The 6,713-nt window shown below is 47.3% G+C and overlaps 1 protein-coding gene across 11 annotated transcripts in view; it reads left to right on the top strand.

Moving 5' to 3' along the window:
- The first annotated feature begins 1,246 nt into the window (after positions 1-1,246).
- Positions 1,247-6,713, top strand: part of ZNF558 (zinc finger protein 558) — a 21,182-nt gene continuing 15,715 nt past the window's right edge. For 3 of the 11 annotated variants that reach the window (XM_023515429.1, XM_023515430.1, XM_023515420.1), the window contains exons 1-3: positions 1,247-1,326; positions 2,120-2,203; positions 4,255-6,071. The gene's annotated coding sequence lies outside the window, so the exon portion shown is untranslated. The other 8 variants (XM_023515427.1, XM_023515425.1, XM_023515423.1 and 5 more) reach the window with 8 other exon arrangements.

Here is a 6,713-nt window from a genome sequence, read left to right as displayed (position 1 = left end):
ATCCCTTCCATCTTTTTTCCCTCTGCACATATCAACATCTAGCACATCCTATACTCCATCACACTCATTGTTCTCTCTCCCTGCCCAACCTACAAATAAAATGCAAGTTTTCTAACAGCAAGGACTTTCACCTGCTTTGCCTGTGTTTGTGTTGGTTTCTGGGGTTTTGCTTTTTGGTTTTTGTTTTACTAAGACAGAATCTTGCTCTGTTGCCTAAGTTAGAGTTCAGAGATGGAATCATCAGTCACTGCCTCAGCCACCAGAGCCGCTGAGCCTTCAGGTGCCTTTAGGAGGGCTCAATATGTATGTATTCCATGAGTGACTACAAGATACACACATTCACGAACACACTGTATCTGGAAGGAAAGAGGAAGAGGAGAAAATGATGTTTGTCTCTGTACAAAAAAGACTGATAGTGGTAGGCGTGAGACTATTATACTGACTTTGTACCACTGTTTGAAATTTCCCTTACACGTATATACGACCTAGTCTCCTCTTGTCCCCCAGAAGTTCTTAAAATTGCGATGAATCACTATCTTCAGGTTGTGGAGAAATGTGTGTATACAATCCATTTCTATGGGGCTGTGCAAACGAGGAGAGGGAACATACGAAAACTTAAGCATCTGTCTCCATGTTCCTTCAAAGAATTCAAGGAAAGCTCCGCCTTCAGCCCCCGCCCCTGGAGTTGAGTTCCCACAGTTTCAGCCCCTGAGCATAACCCAACTGCACCCCACAATTTACATTTGCTTTATTCGAATCTATATCCCAGTCTGGCAACCGGCCTCTGCACCACTGCCCCCGGCTCCAGCCATAGACCTTTGCCCACCGAGTTTGGCACCGCCCAGATCCCTGCCCCAGAACTGACCTCCGCCCAGTAGGCCTCTCCCCTAGGCCCAGGGCCGCCACACTCTGGTCGAGATCTCTGCCTACATCCCGCCTGCGTGACTGCTCTTTCCCCAGTACCAGAAGAGGTACCGCCCACAGCAAGGGTCCCCGCACAGTCCCTCTCCCCGCCTTGTTCTGCTCACAGGACCGACCCTGCCCCCAGCGGCTGACTCAGCCCAGGGCCCGGCCTCGTACTCAGTAAAAAACTAAATCACATTGGCCGCCCCTTGTTTGTTCGTTGCCTACGTCCAAAATCCCCCCACCTCCTCCTCCCTGCGGGAGCCAGCCTGAGACCGGAAGCAGACGTGGAGGAGGACGGCCCGAGACAGGAAGCGGAAGCGTGGGGCGGTGCCGTGGGAGGGGCCGCGTGTAGTGCAACCTGACCGAGTCCCTCCGTCTCCGCAAGTCGGCGCGTTTGCCCCAGCGGAGGGGCCGGACTAGGTGAGCGGCGGGCGGGGGCTCTGGTGCTAGTCCAGGGAGCGGCGTTGGCCGCGGGCTCCCATAAAGGCGGGCCCTGCATCTTTCCCGGGAGCCGTGTTTCCTCCTTTGAGGCCTCGGGCTGTTCGCTCAGGTCAGCCCAAAGCTGCTGCTTCCTCCCTGGCCGGGACCCTGTGCTGCCGCCTCCTCAGAGAGCCCCCATCGCCCTTACCCGGGCGGTTCTGTGCCCCGGGGTACTCTTGGCCATGTTTGAAACCTTTCTGCTGTTACCAATTGTGGGGGAGGGGAGGTTGCTACCGTCACCCAGTGGGTTGAGGCCAGCGACGCCGCTTACTGGTCATCATCCTGCACCACACAGGACAGTCCCCCATAACAAAGAATTATAAATAGTGCCTAGGTTAGAAAACTCTGCTCTAGGGCCTTAAACTCGATGAAGTTCTGCATAAACTATATACCTTGTTTAAAATTAAGGTGAGTCATTTATAGGGCCTCTAAGTGAAAAGGTAGTTTAAAACATCTAGAATCAACATAAAATCTCTCTCAAACAAAATGAATTGAGCAATTGTCAAATATACACAGCATTAAGCTGCTTACTCCCATCTTGAGTAGCAGGCATCTGCATAGGAATTAGGTAAATCCAGTAACAGCCAATAGGCTGGACCCTGATTACCACTTAAATCATAAAGTACCAAAAAAAAAAAGTGAAAAGAATAGTCCTTTTAGCCAAGCATTGTATCTACCAACTGTACACAGTAGAAAAAGCCTGAAAAGCAATCTTTGTGTCTTTTTTTTCCAGACAAGAAAAGCATCTCTCAAGCTCATATTTGTGTTGAAATCAGTCCATCTGTCCTCGCTGATCCGTGGGTTTCTGTGTGACTAGGTGAGTACTGTGCAGAACTTGCAACAGCAGGCTCCCTGTATAGAACTGCTAATGGGCTTGTCCTTAGCTCAGATTGTAACCACCAGGAATCACTAAGAGTGAGGGTATCTTAAGAATAATTATTTAGTCAGGGGAAAGATACTAAGTTGTTTTGGTTACATGTGTGAATAAATCAGCAAATGCAGTTATATGCAAATAAGTACATACAAAACATATATAAGTGTAAATATGTGTGACTATAGAGAAATACAGATTTTCTCATGCCATTATACTAAAATTTTTAGGATTTTATGTAAGTATAAATATATAAAGTATTTACATGTATATGTAGTATTCAAGCCCTCCCACTAAAGACTTGTGGAATTACTAAGCAACATTTCTCAGGCCTGTCTGACTTAAAGTCAAATAAATCCTCCAGACAGCTTCAAAATATATGAGCACTTATGAAAAAGATGACTTGAGCTTCCTTATATTAGTAACAAATTTAAAATTGAATTGACCAACTACCAGATGTGTTTTGAGATTTTTTTTTCCTAATGAGATTTTAAATCATTTGGAAGAATATTAAGCAACACCTTGTAAATTGAAGGGTAGGGCACTGGTTTCCAAAAAGATTGTCCTCTGAACCATGCTTCCTAATAGTAATTAACTTTGTTTTTAAAACTTTCCTGAAATAACCATGTAATGATTCATACTGCAAACTCAAGTTAAGTAATCATATATTTAATTGTGGGAGTTTACTAATTGTGTGTGTGTGTGTGTATGTGTGCCTTTTTCATTTTAGATTCCCTATAACATTATCAAGGGAATGTTTGCTTATGCAGTGCATATGCTTTGAGTGTATAATATAAGATGACCAACCCTCCTAATTATGCAGGACCAAAGGATTTGCTACAACATAAGACATTCAGGCTTAAAACCAGGACAGTCTTCAGCAAACCAGGGCACCTCCAGGAGCCAATCTAGGTGTACAGGGACCCTGGAGAACCAAATTGACAGGCATGTCATGTCTCCCTAGAGTTTATAGTCTAACAGGGAAGATGGATTTTAAACAATGAATGACAGGACTTAGTCAGAGGAAACCAGGGAAAACTTCTTAGAAAGGATATTTAGTTTAAGAGCTAGAGTTGCAGACAAATACAACTAGTCATAGGGTTTGGCTGGAGTAGCATGTCCAAGAGATCAGTTCATGTTGAGGATACTGCATAAAGAAAGCCCCTAAAGCAGGAGAGAGCCTGACATGCTTCCTGCTCTGAGAAGACAGGGTTAGCTGAAGCCAAGACAAGAGAGGGTCAGAGGTGTGAGCCAGACCGACAGGGAGGCAGAACCAAATCAAGCATTATTACAGTGGGAAAACAGTAAAGTAATGTGGACAGGAGGGTGATATTAACATTTAGTCTGAAGTAATGTGGACAGGAGAGTGATATTGGCATTTAGTCTAATCAAATGGACTTTCAGGGTCAGAATGATGACTTTTTAAGAGGCAAGATGGGAGGTATTAAGAACAAGTTTAGAAATCAGATGTTTGTTCCCTAGGCCTAGAATATGGTTGTGGAATAGGAAAGAGGAGATCTGGAAGTTTAGAACTGAAGGAATATGATAACCCTCTCAATTCATGCATGTGTGTATCTGACGGCAGAGAACACACCCTGTGATCCCAACTCCTGGCTGTGCAAACCTGTGAGTGGCCCCTTCTGCCAATCCCAAAGGATCTTTCTTTACATCCTAAAGGAAGTGAGGCCTTGAGTATGTATAGGGCTGTCCTCTCTGTTATGGTGGCTATTAGCCACATAGAACTATTTAGTTAAACCAATGAAAATTAAACACAATTCAAAATTCATTTTCTTTAGCACACTAATCACATTTCAGTAGCCACATGCCCTATTAGAGCAGAATTATAGAACATTTCTATCATCATCAAAAGTTCTCTTGGGCAGCTCTGATACAAAGCAGCCAACCCACTGTGACCCTCTTCCAGCACCACCATGTCTAGGGCAGGACAGGAGCCACTGGATCTGTAAACTGAACAGAGACCCTTCCTTCCCAAGCAGGAGACTTCAGTTGCCTGACAACCCTGAAGAGGGACTTGGAGCCTGGAAATGGACCCAGCACCTGCTCTCCTGGCTTACCTCTCGGGGGCCAACCCCTTCTCACTCTCAGCTCAGTGACTGCAACTACTGTACACCTAACTGCAAGTTAAGTCCCTGGTGGGGAAATAGGAGACATCCTGCACTTGTAGAAGGTAGGGAAGTCTGTAGCTCTTGCCTGGATCTGTTGAATTCACACAAAGGCCAGGGAGGATTTGATACAAGAGTCAGTATTACCAGTAGTTTCCTATTGTTGCTGTAAAAAATCTATCTCTGAGATAGATTTCTAAACATGAAGTTGATTGGGAAAGAGTAAACATTTTTGCAGCTTTGCTCATTGTTGACAAATTTTTTTCCCTAGCGGTTGTAACCAGCAGTGTGTGAGAATGCCTCTGATGGCCTTACCAATAGTGTGGCCCAGTGTTGCCTCTGTCGATCTGACAGATAGGAAATAGTATCAGTGCCATTGCAGTCTCCATCTTTGTTGTTGTGAGTAAGGTCATTGGTGATTCCACCAAGGATGGAGTAGGGAAAACTAGGAGGGAAACTCAATTCCATGAGTTGGTAGTAGGGGAAACTATGTGAGGACTGAGGAAAGAAGACAGAGTAGAAAACTGACTGGAATGAGGGACAGAGACTGGCAAGTAACTGAAAATAAACCTGTGCTCAAGGGTGGGTTCGTATCACTACAAAGATGTTGGAGCAGGCTCTCATGGTGTGAGGAGGAGTCCAAAGTAGGAGAGCTTCAAGGGAAAGGGCAGATGAGAGCATGTCAAGTGCAGGAAGCTCCTCCCAAGTGGGAGGATGAGCCCTGGGCCAGAGCTGCAGAGGGCACTGCAGAGAAGGGAGGTAGCAGCCCCTTGTCTGTGGCAAGAGGAAGGGAGCAGAGCAGGGCACAAACTGCACTGTTGGTACCTAAACAGGAAAGTGGATTCCTTCTCACGACTATTACTCTGAGAAGTAGGATACAGGATCATGTGCAGAAAGTGAGATGATTTGTTGTCTATTGCTGCCTAGCAAATGATCCCAAACTGTGACCACTTAAAACAATAGTGATCATTTATCATCTCTCACTGGTTCTGTGGTTCAGAAAGTCTACTAGAGTGGCCTAACCAGAATGTTCTGGCTTAGCATTTTCTGGAGGCTATAGGAGGCTGTCAGCTGGAGCTGCATCATCTGCAGGCTCCACTGGTGCTCAAGGCTCACTCCCCTGGCTGGAAAGTCAGAGCTGGCTGCTGGCAGGAAGCCTCAATTCCACATCTAGGCCTTTCCACAGGGCTGCTTGAGTCTCTTCCCAACATGACACCTGGCTTCCCCTAGACCAGTGTCCAGAGAACTAAGACAGAAGCTGCAGTGCCTTCTAGCTGCACCTGGCCTTGGAAATCACCCATTGTCACCTCTGCCATATCTGTCAGTCCACAGGTCAGCCCTAATTACGTGTGTGTGTGTGTGTGTGTGTGTGTGTGTGTGTCTTGGGGGCTACGCTGACACCAGGAGGCTCAAACCCTCTAGGCCATTTAGGAAAGTGGTCAGCACAGAGGGAAAAGGTGAGGCTATGTGGGGTTTAAAGAGATGAGAGGTGGTCTGAAGAGTGTGGGAAGCCATGCTGACCTGTAGGATTATCCTCCAGGGCCAAGGACTCTTTTCACATTGGTGACAGTGCCCTTGTAGAAGCTATAGCATTACTGCCCTAATGCATTCTGCTGTGCCCACATGTCACCCTGGAGCTATACCTGGCTGGAGCCCTGCCGGACCACTGAAGGTATAATAGGGAGGAGGAGGTGAGTTCCTGTAAGGGGTGGTGAGGGCCAAGCTGGGCTAACTGAAGGCATAGACAGGGATAAGCAGGTCAGCTGCAGTGAGGGGAGTGAGCACCAAGTTGGCTAAGCAAGAAGTGAGGGGGCAGCCAAGAGTGTGGTCCAAGACTATGTGGGGAGACAGAAACATGTTCAAGTGCAACAGAGGTTGGGGTCAGAGAGAGGAGAATTTCTGAATGCTGTTTTGGATGGTGGGACAGGGTCAAGGGGTGACCAGGCCTAGAGGGACTCTGGAAATGTGTGGCTAGGGGGACAAAGGGCCCTGGAGCTGAGAAGCTCCTGATGTTATCACATGAGGGGGCCTAGAGGTAGCAGGAACATGGAAGCAGGTCCAAAGTCCCCCAGGAATGAGCAGGTGTGGAGAGTGCAGTGTGGCCGCAACATGGGTGGGAAGAGTGTGGCCTGAGCCCTGCAGAGCTGAGGTTATCAGGGTGGTAGGAAGAGTGTGGCTTGGGCCCTGCAGAGCTGAGGTTGGCGGTATGGGCAGAAAAGTGTGTCCTGGCTCGGCACCTGTGGCTCAAGTGGCTAAGGCACCAGCCACATACACCTAAGGTGGCAGGTTCGAATCCAGCCCGGGCCTGCCAAACAACAATGATGGCTGCAACC

This window comes from Otolemur garnettii, unplaced genomic scaffold (assembly GCF_000181295.1).
Source record: "Otolemur garnettii isolate 467f Iridium unplaced genomic scaffold, OtoGar3 scaffold00071, whole genome shotgun sequence".
NCBI classification, from domain to species: domain Eukaryota; kingdom Metazoa; phylum Chordata; class Mammalia; order Primates; family Galagidae; genus Otolemur; species Otolemur garnettii.
The sequence above is the reverse complement of the archived record's forward strand: the minus strand, read 5'-3'. Positions and strand labels throughout refer to the sequence as shown.